The sequence below is a fragment of the Chelonoidis abingdonii genome, chromosome 3, assembly GCF_003597395.2.
Source record: "Chelonoidis abingdonii isolate Lonesome George chromosome 3, CheloAbing_2.0, whole genome shotgun sequence".
Classification (NCBI taxonomy): Eukaryota; Metazoa; Chordata; order Testudines; family Testudinidae; genus Chelonoidis; species Chelonoidis abingdonii.
In genome coordinates this window covers 1621405-1641357 of record NC_133771.1, presented here as the reverse complement: position 1 = coordinate 1641357, position 19953 = coordinate 1621405, and positions in this window count along the sequence as shown.

Genomic DNA, 19953 nt, shown 5'->3' with positions numbered 1-19953 from the left:
GTCCGGCCCTGCACCCCTCTTCCTGGGACTCTCAGTGACTCTCAGCCAGCCAGTAAAACAGAAGGTTTAGTGGACAACAGGAATGCAGGTTACAGCAGAGCTTGGAGGCACAGTCAGGACCCCTCAATCGAGTCCTTCTGGGGGTTCAGAGTGTTTGGATCCCAGCTAGGATACCCTGAATTCCGCCCACACAGCCCCAAACTAAAACTAACTCCCTCCAGCAGGCCCCTTCCTTTGTCCAGCTTCCCGGCAAAAGGTGCTGACCCCCTCCCCCCCTACCTGGCTCAGGTTACAGGCCTATGTCCTGTTCCTCACCTAAAGTCCTCCCTGGCTCTCCCATCCCCCACACAGACAGTCCCTACTAACAAACCCACGAGTGTGCAAGGCCCCGTTGTCGGGCTCAGCTGCCATGGCAGGGAAATCCTGCAGCACAGACCCGGGCTGGGAGAGGGGTGGAGCTGGGCCCCGCAGGGGGAAGAGGTCAGGCCCCAAGGCGACGTGCGCTGCATGTACAGGCCAGGGCACGGCACGTGTAACACCCCCAGGAATTGAGTGAGGCTTTACAAGGGTGCCCATCACCATGGCATCTGGGAGCCTTCCACGAAGAGCAAGACCGTCTTCCCGGCCAGTGTCGTGCGCAGGGAAGGAGGCAGCTAAGGAGAGCCCAGAGCAGGGCTCCAGACCAACCAGGTGCTGTCCCAGCCTGAGTCCTAGGGATGGGGGATATGAAATGGGCATTCTGCTGTCTGACTGCTTCAAATGGAGGGGGCAGGGCCCCCTCGCCTGGCTAGGAAAGGGCGGGTTTTTGGTGGTGCAGGACAGGTACTGACGAAAGCATTGGGCTAGGGTCCATTCTCGCCCTGTGGGCCATCGTGCAGGGTAAGCAGTTCAGTGCCCAGGCCGAAGGCATGAGACGGAGCCCAGTAGAATAGCCGGTTCCTAGATCCAGCAGTCAAGCCCAGACAGACTTTCCTCCCCAGAAGCCCTGGAGCAGCCCCAAGGATGGGGAGGATAGGGGTTGCCAACTCTTCGGGGTTTGCCGGAATCTCCCGGACTCGGGTTTTCTCTCCTGGTGGCTACTGAGGCCAAAGCGGGAGATTTTAGGTGCTAAGACTCCAATGGCAGAGTGGGGCCCCAGCCCCGTGCCACTCCCGGCAGCAGTCAGCATGTGGGGCGAGGAATGGGGGGCTCTGTGCGCTGCCCCAAGTGCCTACTTTGCAGCTCCCATTGGCTGAGGCCTGTGGCCAATGGGAGCTGCGGGGGGAGTGTATGCCGGCAGGGGCAGCACATGGAGCCCCCTGCCCTGCTGCTGGGACATACTGGCCACTTCCAGGAGCAGCGCATGGAGCCCCCTGGCCTTGCTCACCTCGGGCAGCTCCGGGCACCAGTGCAGCGAGGATAAGACAGGCTCCACTCCCCTTGGCCGCAGTTCCCAGCCAATGGGAATTGCGGAGTCAAGGCTCGTGGGTGCGGGCAACAATCGGAGATCCCTGCCCACCCATCCCCCAGGGGCCACAGGGACGTGCTGGCTGCTTAGAGGTGGCGTGGGCCAGGGCAGGCAGGGAGCTTGCCTTAGCTCCACTGTGCAGCCGACCAGGAGCCGCCAGAGGTAAGCGCCTCCTGGCCAGAGCCTGCACCCCTCACCCCCTCCTGTACCCCAACCCCCTGCCACAACCTGGAGCCCCTTCCTGTGCCCAAACGCCCGCCCAGAGTCTGAACCCCTTCTTGCTCTCCAGCCCCTATCCCAGTCCTGAGCTCCCTCCTGGAGCCCACATCCTACACCCCCTCCCACACCCCAACACCCTCCCCCAGCCTGAGTCCCCTCCAGCGCCCAAACTCCCTCCCAGAGCCCACATCCTGCACCCGCTCCCCCAGCCTGAGCCCCCTCCAGCGCCCAAACTCCCTCCCAGAGCCCACATCCTGCACCCGCTCCCCCAGCCTGAGCCCCCTCCAGCGCCCAAACTCCCTCCCAGAGCCCACATCCTGCACCCGCTCCCCCAGCCTGAGCCCCCTCCAGCGCCCAAACTCCCTCCCAGAGCCCACATCCTGCACCCGCTCCCCCAGCCTGAGCCCCCTCCAGCGCCCAAACTCCCTCCCAGAGCCCACATCCTGCACCCGCTCCCCCAGCCTGAGCCCCCTCCAGCGCCCAAACTCCCTCCCAGAGCCCACATCCTGCACCCGGTTTGTGTGAATTTAGACAGTCGGCAAGCCTTAGGGAGAGGGGTGAGTCCGTGCTGGTTTTAGACTTTGTCAGGACTCCCAGGCTGCCCTGCAGGGCCAAAGGGCTTTTCCTGCCTCCCCTAGAGAGAACAATCAGACCTAAGCTGGCCATGCATCCATTGCCCTTTGTGACGATGTGGTTCTGGCGGGACCCAACTGAGAGAGCCAGTCAGGACCAATTGCTCAAACAGGGCAGTCACAGCCCTAGGCTGGGGTTTTTCCACCTCTAAGGCAAACCAAACCAGCCAGACAAAAGTGACTTCTGTTTCACCCCACTGGCCAACCACAAGGGAAAAAGCCCTTTGGCCCTGCAGGGCAGCCTGGGAGTCCTGACAAAGTCTAAAAACCAGCACGGACTCACCCCTCTCCCCTAAGCGCTGACACTGTCTAATCACACAAACCCTGCCCCTGCCCCACCCCTTCTCCGAGGCCCACTCCACTCATTCCATCCCCGCCAGTCACTCGCTGTCCCCCACCCTCACTCACTTTCCACCTGGCTGGGGCAATTTCCTTAGACACTCCAGTCTCCCAGTATCCCACCAGTCCCACACGTCCTGGGAAAATGGTTATGAAAACCAACACCACAGTAAAAGAAACAGGTTCTATCGATCCCAAAGGACCAAGCCCAGACCCAGGTCAATATGTTTATTAGAGAATATTTAAATAAGGATGATACACAGAGTTTGGCGTGTCAGTCACTTAGTCATCGGGGCAACATACAGAGTATGGGGGGACGCTGGTATTTGGTTATGGGTTAGGGCCTATAGTACATACAGTCTGTATGTAATGCGGTGTTTACTTTATTTTTTTAATGCGGGGTGTACATGGGGGGGTAAAATATAGTAGGGCGAGCAGTGAGGGTACATCGCTCATCTAATGGGTTACACATTACAAATTAGATCTTACCCACAAATCACGCTGCTGCCAATCCTTTAGAATCTAACATCTAAAGGTTTATTCATAAAAGGAAAAAGGTAGAGATGAGAGCTAGAATTGGTTAAATGGAATCAATTCCATACAGTGATAGCAAAGTTCTTAGTTCAGGCTTGTAGCAGTGATGGAGTAAAAACTGCAGGTTCAAATCAAGTCTCTGGAGAACATCCCCAGCTGGGATGGTCATTCAGTCCTTTGTGCAGAGCTTCAGTTTGTAGCAAAGTCCCTCCAGAGGTAAGAAGCAGGATTGAAGACAAAATGGAGATGAGACCTCCGCCTTATATAGGCTTTTCCAGGTGTAAGGACACTTCTTTGTTCTTACTGTGGAAAGTTACAGCAAAATAGAGTCTGGAGTCACATGGACCAGTTTCTGCATACTCTGCTGAGTCACAGGGCGTATTTGCCTTCTGTCAATGGGTCAGTTGTGTAGCTGATGGTCCTTAATGGGCCATCCAGCAGGCTAAGCAGAGCTGACACCAACTTGTCTGAGATCTTTCCCAGTAACCCAGCACAAGTTTGAAATACATACAGCCAATATTCATAACTTCAACTACAAAAATGATACAGACATACAGACAGCATAATCCTAACCAGTAACCCGCAACCTGGTCTTAGACACCTTATATGACCCCCTTTACATAGGATTTGGTGCCATTACAGGACCTTGGTTGCAACCCATGTTCTATATGGTCCCAGTTTATACCAATAACGTCACAACTGTACTTATTTCTGCCTCTGCAGGGGCTGCCCGGGAAGACTCCCGCGGACGGACTAATTCCCCAAACCTCAGCGGTGTGCAGTCAGCCGGTGTGGCTCCGCGCTGCCCCAGAGAGGGTCGAGCACCAGTCAGCCCCTCTACAGGAAGGAAAATCTGTTATTGGCCCCACATCTGGTGGAGAGAGAGACTAGCTTACGTAGAGCTCTTCCTAAGGTCTGGGAAAGAAACTCAGCATGGCTCTCAGCTAAATACAAGGTGGAACAGCTTCTTCAGCATAAGTAGTTAACAAGTTTCAAGGGACCATTCCTGGTGAAGGGGATCATTAACACCCCACCACTCAAGGAGCAGAAAGCAGCTAGGGGTTGTGTGTCAATGGGTTATAGATTATTGTAATTAGCCATAAATCCAGGGTCTCTGTTCAGTCCATGATTTTTAGTGTCTAGCAGAGTAATGAATTTAAGCTCCCAGGCTCGTGTCGTGAAAGCTTGCATAGGTCTCCGTTGAGGATGAGACCTGAGAGATCAGATATGGGGCGATCGCTCTGTGAAAGGTGTGCACCCATAAGGGATAGGGTGTTTTTGTCCCTTACCATTTTTCTGTGCAGGTCATTCAAGAGCAGAGTGATTGTCTGGTTTCACCCACATAGGTAGCTGGTATTGGGGTGCACAGTACACAGGATGAGGTATGCCACGTGTTTGGACAGGCTTGTGTATTGAAAAGGGAGTGGAGGGGGGTATTGATCATGGTGGTAGTGGAGAGAGGTCTGCAGGTTTTATTTTATATATATGGAGATACACCTATCTCATAGAGCTGGAAGGGACCCTGAAAGGTCATTGAGTCTAGCCCCTGCCCTCACTAGCAGGACCAAGTACTGATTTTGCCCCAGGTCCCTAAGTGGCCCCCTCAGGGATTGAATTCACCACCCTGGGTTTAGCAGCCCAATGCTCAAACTACTGAGCTAGCCCTCCCCATCTGTTCTGGCAGGGTCTGCCACCGCTTTGAGTAGGTGGGTCTGGGTCTGTGGGGAGTTTGTTTCTGATGATGAACTTGGAGGGGCTAGGGGGACAGCAGGGCTGTCCCTAGGGGGGTGTGGGGGCTGGGACAAATCAGCCTGTATGGGCCCCCTGTGACGTTATGAGTGTAATATAATATCTCACTGAAAGATGACAGGGCCAGAAAGAGTTAAGTAACTGACCTGACCCAGGGGTGAACCTTAAGGACTGGTTAGGAAGATCTGTAAATGAATAGAGCTTTGAAATGCAGCCGGCATTGTTAGAGGTAGAAGGGGAGGTGTTTGCTCAGGTCTTGGGATGCCAGCAAACAAGTCTTGTCTATTGCTATAGTTTTAATTCAAAGATCATAAAAGGAATATTATCATTTAAGATGATACTTGTGTGAAATAGTATTATTGTCTATGTGTCTCTTTGAAGGTTGTGGTTACCTGTATCTGAACTGTTTAATGGATAAATTACCCTGTGCTAATTGCCAGGATGGTTGGGAGAAGGAGTTAAGCCTATTGTTTTCTCAGGCCAAAAGGCTGCTGGAAATGTATAAAAACCCTGGGACACGATCCTGCTTCATCTCAGATCTGCTTTGGGTTTCGAGAGGGGGAAACCTTAAACCATAAGGATTGAGATCCTCAGTCATTCACTGGAGTCACCCTGAATATGAACATTGAACTATAACCTATGGACTATTTCTAAAAGGACTTTTGGCAACTACAAGCTCATCTCTGCTGTGTCTGAACCTCAAGAATTGAATTCAAGTCTGTCTGTATATTGATCTTTTAACCAACACTCTCTCTCTTTTCTTTTCTAATAAATTTTAACTTAGTTACTAAGAATTGGCTGTAGCATGTATTGTGGGTAAGATCTAAGTTATAATTGGACCTGGGTATGTGGCTGATCCTTTGGGATTGCAAGACCCTTTTCTTTGATATGATGAAGTAAGATTTTCAGGAATCATCATCATATGTTTGACAGGTGTGTCTGGACGGAGGCCTGAGGCTGGGCACTTTAAGGGAACTGCGTGGTTTAAACTTCTAAGTAACCAGTGAGGTACTATAGAAGCTGTTTATGCTGGTTGGTAAATCTAAGTATTGGAATAACCACCAGCATTTGGGGTTTGTCTGCCCCGTTTTGTTTGCAGTTCACCCTGATTGAGTGACCTCAGCTGGCTTCCACGGGCAGCACTGTCACACCCCCCCTTAACATTTTTTTATACAGGTGAAATCTGGTGTGGGGAGGGGACACCAGTGTGAGGGGTGAGGGATGATGGAGAGTCACAGGATAGCACATGTGCAAGGGGCGAAAGACCCCCTGTGTTGGGGGGTCCCAGAAATGGAGGGGTCTGGGGCAGAAGGGCAATGGATAGGGTCAGTCTGGCCACAGGTGCCAACTTTTGTTGGCACTGGTGTGTGTTTGCGCCCTGCCCCGCCCCAACTCCACCCCTCCCTGCCCCTATTGGACCCTTCCCCAAATCCCTGCCTCGGCCCTGCCTCTTCCCCAAGTGCCCTGCGTTCCTCCTCCTCCTCCTCCTCCCCCTTCCCTCCCAGGTTTGCGCGTGAAACAGCAGTTTTGCGGTGCAAGCGCTGAGAGGGAGGAGGAGAAGCAGGACGCGGCGGTGCTCTCAGGGGAGGGGGAGGAGGTGGAGCAGAGGCAGAGGTGAGCTGGGGAGGTGGGGTAGGGCAGGGAGCTGCCAGTGGGTGCTCTGCACCCACCAATTTTTCCTCATGGGTGCTCCAGCCCCGGAGCACCCACAGAGTTGGTGCCTATGAGTCAGGCACTGGTGTATTCTGGCGGCACTAGGACGCTGGCGGCCGGTGCAGTGGCGGACGAGTAAGAAAAAGAAATACAACAGCCATTTCCCAGCGATGAGTGTGGGCCCGACCCCCGCTGCCGGCACCAGGCCGCTGCTAAACCCGTGGCCCGGCCTGGCCCCCCTGAACACTGAACCCCAGCCCCAGGCTGGCCTGGCCCCCCGGCACCGCAACCCCCCTCCCAGGCCGACCTAGTGCTCCCCCCGTGACTCACATGCTGAAGCACAGGGCCCCCCGAAGCACAGGGCCTGGAGCAGTTGCCCTGGTTCGCCGTACCCAGAGGCCAGAAGAGGGGGTTCAGGAGAGATCTTTCAGTGCTGATTATCCTATGGAACCCGTGTTTATTCGCGGTGGCCACAAGGCGGAACTGTTGCTGTCTGCAGTGCTGAGAAAACAGCCTCGGGGGTAACCCCACCCGGGCAGGCTGCACACAGGGACTGGCCTGGCTTTATGCAGTATGCTGAGAACAGAGGAAGGTGAGCGTCTTCCTGGTTTGTTGCTCTTCTCTGAACTGTCTTTAATTTGTCCACATCTTTCCTGAAGAGCGGCACCCAGAACGGGGCACAGTGCTCCAGCTGAGGCCTCGCCAGTGCTGCCTGGAGCAAGACAATGACCTCTCCTGGGTTATGACGTTGCTGTTAACACACCCCAAGAAATCAGTGTTTTCACAACTGCCTCACGTTGTTGCCAGGCCTGAAGAAGAGCTCTGTGTAAACTCGAAAGTGTGTCTCTTTCACCAGCAAAAATTGGTGTAATAAAAGATCTCACCTCACCCACTTTATTGACTCCTAGCCAATTTGTGATCCAGTATAACCCCCAGCTCCTTCTCAGCAGTACTGACACGTAGCCAGTTACTCCTCATTTTGTAAGTTGTGCATCTGATTTTCCCTTCCTAAGTGAAATACTTTGCGTTTTTCTTACTAACTTTATCTCGTTAGTTTCAGGCTGATTCTCTAATTTGTCATTGTGAATTCTAATCTGGCTCTCCAAAGTCCTTGCAACGCCTCCCAGCTTGGTGTCACCTGCATATTTTATGAGCATATTCTCCGTTCCATTATCCAGTTCGTTAACTGAAATATTGACTAGTACCGGACCCAAGACTGACCCCTGTGGGATCCAACTAGATACACCTCCCAGTATGACAGCAAACCATTGATAACTATGCTTTGAATATGGTCTTTCAACCAGTTGTGCACCCACTTTCTAGTAATTCCATCTAGACTGCATTTCTCTAGTTTGCTTGTGAGAATGTCATGTGGGCCTGTGTTAAAAGCCTCACTGAAATCAAGATACATCATGTCTACTGCTTCCCACATCCAGTAGGCCAATAACTCTGACAAAGAAGGAAATGAGGTTGGTTTGGCAGGATTTGGTGCCTTGACAAATCTATGCTGGCTGTTCCTTATAACCCTCTAATCCTCTAGGTGCTTACAAACGAATGGATTAATAATTTGTTCAAGTATCTTTCCAGATATTTAAGTTAGGCTGACTGGCCTATAATGCCCCAGGTCCTCCTTTCTCCCCTTTTTAAGATAAGTACTATGTTTGCTTCTCTCTCTTCTTGGACCTCACCTGTCCTCCTTTAGTTCTTGAAGATAATTGTAATGCTTCCAAGATTGTTTCAGCTAGTTCTTCGAGTGCTTGTTCACGTCCATTCCAATCAGGTGTGTGCATGTGCACCGTGGCCAGAAGATTTTTCCCCTAGTAGCATCCGTCGGGTCGGTCTGGGAGATCCCTGGAGATGCGCCTTCGTGGCATTCGATATAGAGCCCTGCCGACCCACCACTCCCCGTCTTACCACCAGGGACGATTGGCTGGAACTTCCCATAGCCCTTGCTTAGCAAGCGCATTCAATAGTTCTTTGTATACAGTTTAGCCTAGCTACTAGTGATTAGAGTTGTTGAGGGGGTTCCCCCTCCATTTCAATTCCCCGGAGCCATGATATGCTGCGGTCTCTGGGGTTTAAAACTGTGTAGTCTGCGCGAAGCGCATGCCAAAGAGTGATCCACACTCCTCATGTTTACAGTGCCTGGAGGAAGGTCGTCAAAATAATCGCTGTAAGATCTGCCTATAGAAAGGGAGCAGTGGCTTAAAATGATCCTCATGGAGGCAGCTGCACATCTCCATCTGGACCCGGGCTCAGGGAACTTGGCTCCTAACGCGTCGTCCTTGACCTGGAGCACCCCGGCACCATTGTCAAGCTTGGTGTTGAGAAGACTCGTCCCGGGAGGTCCCTACAGGCCAGCAGCTACAGCTTCCTTCAGCGCCGGAAGTTTTTGAAGCTGTGCGGGACCTGCTACACCTTACGACGCTGTTCTCGCCCCCTAGGAGGGAGGAATCTTCGGCCCTGGCAGTCCTGTCCCACCCCTAGGTGCAGTCCATGTACTCCCCCTCTCCATGTCCTTTGGCACTGGCTCACTCAGACAGAGAACCTACTCACTCACCAAGCCCTCGACCCTCGAGGCACTGAAGCTCGGCTTCTCCATGGTCTTCAGTCTCAGAGACCTCAGAGTCGGAGTTCAACTCCTATCACTCCAGGAGAAGTAAGAGTCAACGATCGAGGTCAGGGAGAGACAGGACAGAGCCCCAGAAGTGGCCGCCGCAGTGGCAGAATCCACCGCAGTGGCCATTCTGGACCCCCTGGGCCTTTCACCAAAGTCAGACAGGGATTCAAGGGCATCGCTCCGCTGTATCTTCTGTGGCCTCAGCCATGGTCGTTCCATCATCAACCAGGCAGTAGCCTTGGCGCCTGCCCACACACCAACACCTTTGGCTGTGGTGCTGGCGCCAGCCTCGGAACCAACCTCAGCACCGGTGACTGGTTCGACTTCAGTGCCAGCACCGATCTCGACACCAACTATGGTGCAGGCACCAACAACTCCTGCGCCGATACCGGCAACGGCCCCACCACCTTCATCTGTGCAGGCAGGGAGTCTGGCACCGGCTCCATTAGCAGCTCCACCAGTGTTGCCAATGGCTATACCAACAACGGGTTCAACATCAACAGCTCCAGCGCCAGCGAGCGCTCCATCGGCACCGATGAGCCCCAAGAGTTGCGGGACCCATTGGAGTGGATGGCAGGGAGCATTCACTTCTTATAGGGGCTTCCTCCTCATCCTCTCCGGATAAGGCATTGGGAGGCACAGGACAACAGGGTGCTACAGCAGTTGCTGTGCAGGGCTGCTCAGCGTCTGGGCATTTAGTCGAGGAGGCTGATCCCATGGTGGACGTTCTCGCCCCCTCAAGACCTTCTCGTATTGCCCTACCACTGATTAAGACTACTGTGGCCACCGCCAAGACCCTGTGGCAAACCCCAGCTTCCTTGCCACCCACTGCCAAGCGCAACGAGAGGCATTATTTCGTGCCCTCCTGACTCTCTTGTCATAGATGTTGCTAATCAGTGTGAGCAGCAGGGTTTCCAGGGGCCCTCCCCAAAAAACAGGGAGGCTAAGCAACTCAACCTTGTTGGGAGAAGGGCCTATTCTACAGGGGACCTGCAACACCATATTTCAAACCAGCAGGCCATCGTCAGCAGGTATGACTAACACCTATGTGGCGATGGCCAAATTCACAGAGCTCCTCCCTTCAGACTCCCAAGTCAAGTTTTCAGCTGTGATGGAGGAAGGGAAGCTAGTCTCCTGTGCTGCGTTGGACGGTGCTGATGCTGCCACTAGAGTCATGGCTACTGGGGTGGCCATGAGGAGGGGCTCCTGGCTCCAAGCCTCGGGGCTCCCTTATGAGGTCCAGCAGACTATCCAGGACCTCCCATTTGAGGGTGTGATTCTGTCTTTTCAGAGAAAAAAAAAAAAAAAGACAAGAGGTTGCACAGCCTGGAAAGATATAACAAGTTGGGTTCCACAGGGGTCTGTTTTGGGACCAGCTCTGTTCAATATCTTCATCAACGACTTAGATGTCAGCATAGAAAGTACGCTTATTAAGTTTGCGGACGATACCAAACTGGGAGGGATTGCAACTGCTTTGGAGGACAGGGTCAAAATTCAAAATGATCTGGACAAATTGGAGAAATGGTCTGAGGTAAACCGGATGAAGTTCAATAAAGACAAATGCAAAGTGCTCCACTTAGGAAGGAACAATCAGTTTCACACATACAGAATGGGAAGAGACTGTCTAGGAAGGAGTATGGCAGAAAGAGATCTAGGGGTCATAGTGGACCACAAGCTAAATATGAGTCAACAGTGTGATACTGTTGCAAAAAAAGCAAACGTGATTCTGGGATGCATTAACAGGTGTGTTGTAAACAAGACACGAGAAGTCATTCTTCCGCTCTACTCTGCGCTGGTTAGGCCTCAACTGGAGTATTGTGTCCAGTTCTGGGCACCGCATTTCAAGAAAGATGTGGAGAAATTGGAGAGGGTCCAGAGAAGAGCAACAAGAATGATTAAAGGTCTTGAGAACATGACCTATGAAGGAAGGCTGAAAGAATTGGGTTTATTTAGTTTGGAAAAGAGAAGACTGAGAGGGGACATGATAGCAGTTTTCAGGTATCTAAAAGGGTGTCATCAGGAGGAGGGAGAAAACTTGTTCACCTTAGCCTCTAATGATAGAACAAGAAGCAATGGGCTTAAACTGCAGCAAGGGAGATTTAGGTTGGACATTAGGAAAAAGTTCCTTACTGTCAGGGTAGTTAAACACTGGAATAAATTGCCTAGGGAGGTTGTGGAATCTCCATCTCTGGAGATATTTAAGAGTAGGTTAGATAAATGTCTATCAGGGATGGTCTAGACAGTATTTGGTCCTGCCATGAGGGCAGGGGACTGGACTCAATGACCTCTCGAGGTCCCTTCCAGACCTAGAGTCTATGAATCTATGAAAGACTCTTGAGCCACCCTCAAGTCTTTGGGCCTGCAATTTCAGTCTTCCAAATGTGAGTTTTCCTCCATATAGACCTATTCGCCACGTGACTCAACAGGAACTGCCAGCAGTTCTGCTCATTCCAGAATCACAGTCCAGGCTTCAGCACGGAGGCGTTCCTCCTCCATTGGGGATGTTCTCTCCTATATGCCTTTCTGCCCTTACCGCTTGTTCACAAGGTGTGACAAACTGGGAATGTTCCTAATGTTTTCTCTGAATACTGTGTTGGTGCCTCAGTTTCCCCTATGCAGTTCTTAAGTATCTAGGTGGTGGGATAAGGGTGTATGGTTGCTGCAGAGCAAAGGGCCTGTGTATGTAAATGCCTGGCACTCTGTCTCCTACCAACTGATGGCCTGGGCCCCTCTTCTGCAAAGGTGCCAATTGAAGGTGTTGGAGACAGAGATCATGTGACCTCCTGGCCCGGGAAAGAGACAAAGGAGGGACTGGAGGGGTTTTTCAATTTGGGGCTGGCTGGGGATGAGGAGTGAGGGCAGATGTGTGAGTCTGCCTCTCTGGGCCCCAAAATGGACCCGGCTGAGGGGTTCGGTTCTCTGTTCCTACAAGCTCTGTTTTTGACCGTGTTCCTGTCATCAAATAAACCTCTGTTCTACTGGCTGGCTGAGAGTCACATCTGACTGCGAAGTGGGGGTGCAGGACCCTGTGGTTTCCCCAGGACCCCCCCCAGGGCAGGGTTGCTGGAGGAAGCACACGGAGGGGCAGAGGATGCTGAATCCTCCAAGGAGAGACCCAGGAGGTGAAGACGTGTGAGCTTCTTGTCCTGAACAAGTCTGCTCCAAGGAAGAGGAGGCTTCCCAAAGTCCTGACTGGTTTGGTGAGGAGCAGTTCCAGAGCATCGCCTGGGACTCCGTGACACAAGGTCCTGCTCAAAATCCACAGAGAATTAGCTCAGGTCCCCACTCAGGAAATCTGCAGAGCAGTGACATGGTCCTCTATACATACTTTGGCCACGCACTGTGCGATTACCCAGCAGCCCAGAGACGAAGCAGCCTTTGGCCAAGTAGTGCTCAATCAGTGAACAACTTTGACTCCACCTAAACTTGGGTTTGTGAGTCACCTGATTGAAATGGACCTGAACAAGCACTCGAAGAAAAATAGTTACTTGCTTCCTGTAACTGTTGTTCTTTGAGAGATGTTGTTCATGTCCATTCCAATACCCACCTCCTTCCCCTCTGTCGGAGTAGTCGGCAAGAAGGAACTGAGGAGGTGCCAGGTCGACAGAGCTCTATATTCAGCGGCAAGAAGGTGCGAACCCAGGGGGTGCCCGGGCTAATCCAACGGATGCTGCTTGGGGAAAAATCTTCCAGCCACTGTGCACGTGCACGCGCACACACCTGATTGGAATGGACGTGAACAACACATGGAAGAACAACAGTTACGAGAAGGTGAGTAACCGTTTTTCCTTAAGTACCCTAGAATTAATTTCATCAGGCTCTGCTGACTTGAATATATCTAATTTATCTAATTATTCTTTAACCGTTCTTTCCCTATTTTGGGTTGTGTTCCTTTCCCCTTGTTGTTCGTATCACATATCTAGTCACAATTAACCTTTTTACTGAAGACAAACAGGCATTCATGACCTCAGTCTCCTGCTGTCATCCATTATTCACTCTCCTTCTCCACTAAGTAGAGGACTATGCTTTCCTTCCTCTTTCTCTTGTTTCTTCTTATTGCCTTTGGAGGTCATGGCAGCAAAGGGGGGTGGCTCTAGGCTTGCTCTCAGGAAACCTGCCTGACGGTGAGATATGGGGAAATGAGAAGGGTCCTCACTGTTTGAGATGTCTGCACTAGACTGGAGAAATCCCTGACTGTCCTAAAGAATCCTGCCATGGGTGATTGGTATCAATGAACCTACCCTAATAGGTCCAGTCCGTGTACAGTTCCTGTGATTTTCGGAAAGGACGATAATGTTCATAATGAACTGGACTTCGCAGTGCACAGCTGTGAAATGCTGGAGCCCTTGCTGGGAAGGAGAACTAGGCTGACAAGCAATTTCTTGACTCTAGCTCCCTTGGAGGCTGCAGAGAGTGGGTGGATGCCAGAAAGACGCCTCAGAAGGGGCTGCTGTCTCTGCGGGCTGGTGACCATTGTTCCCTCTAATGTTTTTATGTCCATGTGCAGAATGAATTTTGTTATGTGCACCAATATGAAGGTGATGTGTGGCTGGGGTGGGGCTGAGGGGTTCAGTGTGTAGGAGGGGGCTCAGGGCTGCAGCGAGGCTTGGGATGCAGGCTCTGGGTGGGGGTGCAAGATCTGGGGTGGGGCCAGGGAGGAGTAGGCTCAGGGCTGGGGCAGAGGATTGGGGTGCTGGGCTTTGGCTGGGGTGCAGGCTGTGGGGTGGGGCCAGAGAAGAGGAGTTTGGGGTGCGGGAAAGGGCTCAGAGCTGGGGCAGAGGATTGGGGCGGATGAGTGAGGGATCCAGATGGGAGTGCGGGCTCTGAGGTGGGGCCGGGGATGACGGATTTGGGGTGCAGGCTGCCCCAAGGAGAGTGGACTCCCCCAACCCTCTCTCACCGCAGCAACTTGGGATCGGGTGGAGGAAAACGTATCTCTCCCTAGCTGTGGCAGCTCCTGCGGACTGAGTGAGAGGCGCTTCTCCATGGCCGCAGCAACTCTGGCAAGGCCGGGCTGGGGGAAGGGCGCCTCTCCCCACCTGTGCGGCCCTTGATAGCTTGCTGTGCAGCCCCGCAGCTTACAGGGATCGTAGCTGATCACCCAAGCAGCGTTATTGTACTGCCACAGGAGCATCACTCGGATCCCTGGGCACCTGCTTGCCCACAGACCCCAAAGTATTCAACAGGAAACGACTCTGGGAATGACCTGAAGTCCAGTTTCTACACCTCAGAGCTGAGCTCGCTAACCCAGAGACCTGTGGGATGACACAGTTTTTCTGGGCCAAGGTTTCTGCTCCACTTTGGATGGGGCAGGGGGATAAATACTAAGGCTGGAAAAGTCACTGGGGCAGCCTGGGCGTAAGCAATTGTGTGGCCTCTGCAGTGCCCAGCATGAAGCAATATTGCACTAGTCTTGCCCCAGATGGTCAGTCAGCACAAGGTTAGTTTGTCTTGTTTCTGGTGGGGAGCAGCCTGCTCCAGTGCACAAGACAAGGAGGTTGGGTAGAGCGCTGAGACCTCGCTGGATAGCTGTGTTTTCCTTCGCCCACCCCGGCTAGCTCCTACCAAACCAGACATGGGACAGTCACTTGCTTCATTTGCTAAACTGTCCGGACAGAGCTGGTCCATTCCACCTCCCTGGCATTGTGAGGCTCTCTGTTTACACATGGGATGCTCCAGGCTTTTGAAACATCACAGAGATTTGGCTCTGCCTGGGGTCTCGGGCATGTCATGTATCCTGGGATATGGCCTTATAGCAAAGGCAGTAAGAGCAAACAGAGCTGCAGCAGCAGGATAACCAGGTCCTGCAGCGTTCTTGCAGAAGTGACGACTGTTTCTTTTTCTGGGGAGACTCTGGACCCTCTGCCCTGCAAGAGGGGATTTGGGGAGGAGGTATGTGGTATTTATCTTCAAGGAATACAGAATTAAAGTAGCATCTTATCAAATGGATCACTTGATGATTGCCTGTTCTGTTCATTCCCTCTGCTGCACCTGGCATTGGCCACTGTCAGAAGACAGGACACTGGGCTAGATGGACCTTTGCTCTGCCCCAGAATGGGCATTTTTATGCTCTTAAATGTTGACCCTAGATATCACCCATCTCTGTAGCAGCCCCTGTTTAGTGCAGGACAGACTCATGCAGTCTGGTAACTTACATACTCCTCACCTTTTCACTTGTGACTTGATCATGGTATTTTTGTTCCCCAGGGAGAAGTCTTGTCATAGCAGTGGGCTCTGACCCTTGCAGACAAAGACAAAATGGGACCCAATGCTGGAACCTGAACAGTAACTTGCACCCAAGAGTTATGAAAGAGTTGTCTGAGGAGCTCGGAGGACCATCAATGTCGATTTTTTTTCAGTCAGTCTTGGAATACTGGGGAAGTTTCGGAAGGCTGGAAAAAAGCTAATGTTGTGCCAATATTTAAAAAGAGCCCATGGGATGACCTGGCTAATTATAGGCCTGTCATTCTGACACTGATCCCAGGCAAGATAATGTAGCAGTTGATACAGAACTTGATTAATAAAGAATGATCTGATGGTAATATAATTATTGCCTGTGAATCTGGTGTATGGAAAATAGATCCTATCAAACTAACAATTAATTTTTTTATGAGATTACAAGTTCATCTGATGAATGTCACAGTGTTAATGCAATAGACTTCGCTGAGGCATTTAGCTTAGTTACCACATGACATTTTGATTAAATAACTAGAATGATATAAAATGAACATGGCACACAGCAAGTGGATTAAAGGCTGGCTAAATGCTAGGTCTTAAAACGTAGCTGTAAATGGGAATGATCATTGAGTGGATGGGTTTCTAGTGGGGAGCTGCAGGGATCAGTTCTAGGCCCTAGGCTAGTTAACAATTTTTCAATTACCTGGTAGAAAACATAAAATTACAACTGACAAAGTTTGCGGATGACCCACAAATTGGGGGAGTGGCAAATGATGAAGAGGAGCAATCACTGATACAGAGCGAGCTGGATTGTTTTAACTTGGCTAAATGTAAATGCACACATCTAGGACCAAAAAGTGTAGGCCGTAATTACAGGACAAGCAGGGGCAGCGAGTCGTATGGGCCCGTGGTGCCCAGGCTCCAGCAAAGTCAGGGCCCAGGGGCTTGGCTCCACCAATGTTTGGGGCTGGGTCTCTTCCCCAGCCCCACTTGGCACCCCCAGTGCGCCCCCTCCCCCGAGCGCCCCTGCCTGCCCTGGGCAGCGGGCGGTGGCTCCCTGCAGCTCCGCACTGCGCTCTCTCACAAGCCACTGCCCGTCTACAAGGGATTGACGCCAGGGGCAGGCAGAGGCAGCTACTGCGTCTGACCTGCAGCGGGAGGAGGTGCATGGGAGCCCTCTCCCCGCCCCCGGCAGGTAACTCCGAGTTGACTCGAGAGTGTGTTGTGCTGGGTAGGATCCCCCCTTCCATTCCCCCCAGAGCTCGCTGCTGCTGGTGGAGAGAGGGCTGGGGGGAGTCCTCCTCTCTGGCCGCCTGCCCCAACCCCAGGGCAGCCTGCCTGCTGCACCCCAAACTCCTCACCCCTGGCCCAACCCCATGCCCCGCACCCACTTCCACACCCCAACCCTCTGTCCCAGTCCAAAGCCCTCACCCAGCGTCCAAACTCCCACCCAGAGCCCACACTCAGTACCCAACCCACCTCCTGTACCACCTCCTGCACCCCAACCCCTGTCCCAGCCCAGAGCCCACACCCAGTACCCAAACGTCCTCCCAGAGCCTGCACCCCAAACCCCTTCCTGCACCCAAACTCCCTCCCAGAGCCTTAGGCAGGTGAGGAGGGAGGCGGGACTTGGACTCATTCTGGGCACCACCAAAAATTATGCAAACCTGCCGCTCCTGAGGACAGGGGACTATGTTCTGGGCAGCCTGAGACTGAAAAAGATTTGAGGTTTGTGGTGGATAATCAGCTGAACATGAGCTCCCAGGGCAACACTGTGGCCAAACGAGCTAATGCAATTCTGGGATGCATAGAACAGGGCAATCCTGAGCAGAAGTAAAGGAGTTATTTTACCTCTGGGTTTAGTACTGGTGCAACCACTGCTGGAATCCTGTGTCAAGGTTTAGTGCCCACAATTCAAGACAGATGTTGATAAATTGGAGAGAATTCAGAGAAGAGCCAAGAGAATGATTGAAGGGTTAGAAAACCTGCCTTGTAATGATAGATTTAAGGAGGAGCTCTATCTATGTAGCTGAACAAAGAGAAGGTTGATCAGGAATATCTAGATGGGGAAGAAATATTTGATAATGGGCTTTTCAATTGAGGCGAGAAAGGTCTAACGTGATCCAAGGACTGGAAGATGAAACTAGACAAATTTAGACCAGAAATAGGGTAAAATGTTTGTTTAGCAGGAAAGATAATTAACCACTGGGCCAATTTACTAAGGGTTATGATGCAGCAACTCCTCGCTTAACGTTGTAGTTCTGGTCCTGAAAAATGCTACTTTAAGCGAAATGATGTTCAGCAAATCCAATTTCCCCATGAGAATTAATTTAAATGGGGAGGTTAGGTTCTAGGGAAATTGTTTTTTGCCAGCAAAAGATTGTATTTTATGTATAAGTTTTAAACAATTGAATACTGTACACAGCAATGATGATTCTGAAGCTTGGTTGAAGTGGTGAAGTCAAAGGGTGGAAGAGGTGGGATATTTCCCAGGGAATGTCTTACTGCTCAGTGATGAACTTGGATTTAGCTGAGCCCTCAAGGGTTAACACATTGTTGTTAATGTAGCCTCAGACTGTACACGGCAGCACGAATGGAGGGAGGGGAGACAGCATGGCAGAGAGAGACAGAGGTGTGCGTGTGTGTGTGTGTGTGTGTGTGTGACATGCATTGCTCCTTTAAGTACTATGACATCACTCTAAGTACATTGCTTTTTTAAGTAAATCAGCAAATTGAGACAGCAGCTGCTGCCAGCAAGCTCCCTTGGTCCTGAGCCCTGCCGTGTCCCTGCACTGCTCTATGTAGATGGCCCGATGGGTAAAGGAATGGGGGGAGGGGGACACCCTGACATTAGCACCCCCCCACTCCCGCACAGCAAGCAGGAGGCTCCTGGGAGCAGCTCCAAGGCAGAGGGCAGAAGCAGCACATGGCACTTGGAGGAGGGACAGCTGAACTGCCTGCACAGGGAACTTAGGGGAGCTGATGGGGGGCTGCTGGTCCACCCCTGGTTCCAAGCCTCCAGCAGCTGGCTCCAACGGGCTGCTCCTTCTGTAAGCAGTGGACAAAGCAGGTGGCTGCCAAACAATGTTATAAGGGAGCACTGCGCAATTTTAAACAAGCATGTTCCTTAATTGATCAGCAACATAACAATGTTAACTGGGAGGACATTAAGTGAGGAGCAAAGAGTCCTGTGGTACCTGATGGACTAACAGATGTATTGGAGCATGAACTTTCGTGGGTGAATGCCCACTTCGTCGGATCTGAAGTGGGTATTCACCCACGAAAGCTCATGCTCCAATACGTCTGTTAGTCTATCAGGTGCCACAGGACTCTTTGCTGCTTTTACAGATCCAGACTAACACAGCCACCCCTCTGAGTGAGGAGTTACTGTAGATTCTCCATTGCTGACAACGTTTCACTCAGGTTTGGCTGTTTTTCTGACAGATCTGCTCTAGGAATTATTGTGGGGCAGCCCTCTGGCTGGTGCTAGGCAGGAGGGCAGACTACGATCACAATGGTTCCTTCTGGCTTTGGACTCTCTGAACCGACACAACGAGGAGTCCTTGTGGCACCGCAGAGACTAACCAATTTATTTAGACATAAGCTTTTGGGGGTTAGAACCCACTTCATCAGCTGCATGGAATGGAAAATACAGTAGCAGGTATAAATACAGAGCACATGAAAAGATGCTCCCATCTTTAGATAATGTTTTCACCCCTCAGCTCACAGTTAACAGTCCCTTCCGCTCTTGAAATGTCTGACTAGTGGGAAGATGCTGCAAACCAGGGGGGCAGTCAGCGAGAATGATAGATAATCTTGTTCCATCCTGGAGGGTTCAGTCTGTGTGTACCAGGCAGCTCCTGCCAGAACAGAAATGCAGCCACCTCTGGGGTGGAACGTGGCAGCTGTATGACTGTGTACAGCAGTGCTGCATGGCCATGCTGAAGAGGGAATGAAAAACAAAGCAGGTATTGAATGGAAGCTGTGAGGGAGATTCAGAAAGACTGGCCAGACCGGACTCTGACTGGCTCCTTGCTCTTGTGCCAAATACCACAGGCTAGTTGGTGAGCGTAGGCATTCAGGCCCTCACTTCCCCCAGCAGGGGCACAGCCCCACCTGAGCCAGCAGCGCCCCCATGGGCAGGGGGAGAGGTGAGGTGGGAAGGGCCACAGGGGGTGCAAGGGGAGGAGATGAGGGCTGTCCAGGGAGAAGGATTAGAACTGGGCAGTCAGTAAGGGGGAGCAGGTGGGGGATGGGACACAGGGGACCACTGAAGGGGGTCAGGGCTGAAACTTGAGGGGGAAGGGGTACTGGGGGGAGGACCAAGATGAAGGTGGGGGGGCTGCTGGGTGTGTGGGGTAGCGGGGTCAGTGGGTGGCTGGCTGGGTGGAAGTGAGGGGAGCTAGGTGTGGGGACTGAGTGTGGGGGTGAGTTGCAGTGAGGGGGCTCTGAGGGCAGGGGGACTGGGCGAGAGCGAGGGGAGGGGAGCTCTGAGGGGAAGGGGCTCTGGGCTATCTGAGGGGAGAGGGTGGGAGTGGGGAAGGGTCTCTATGGGAGGGGCTCTGGGCTGTCTGAGGTGGGTG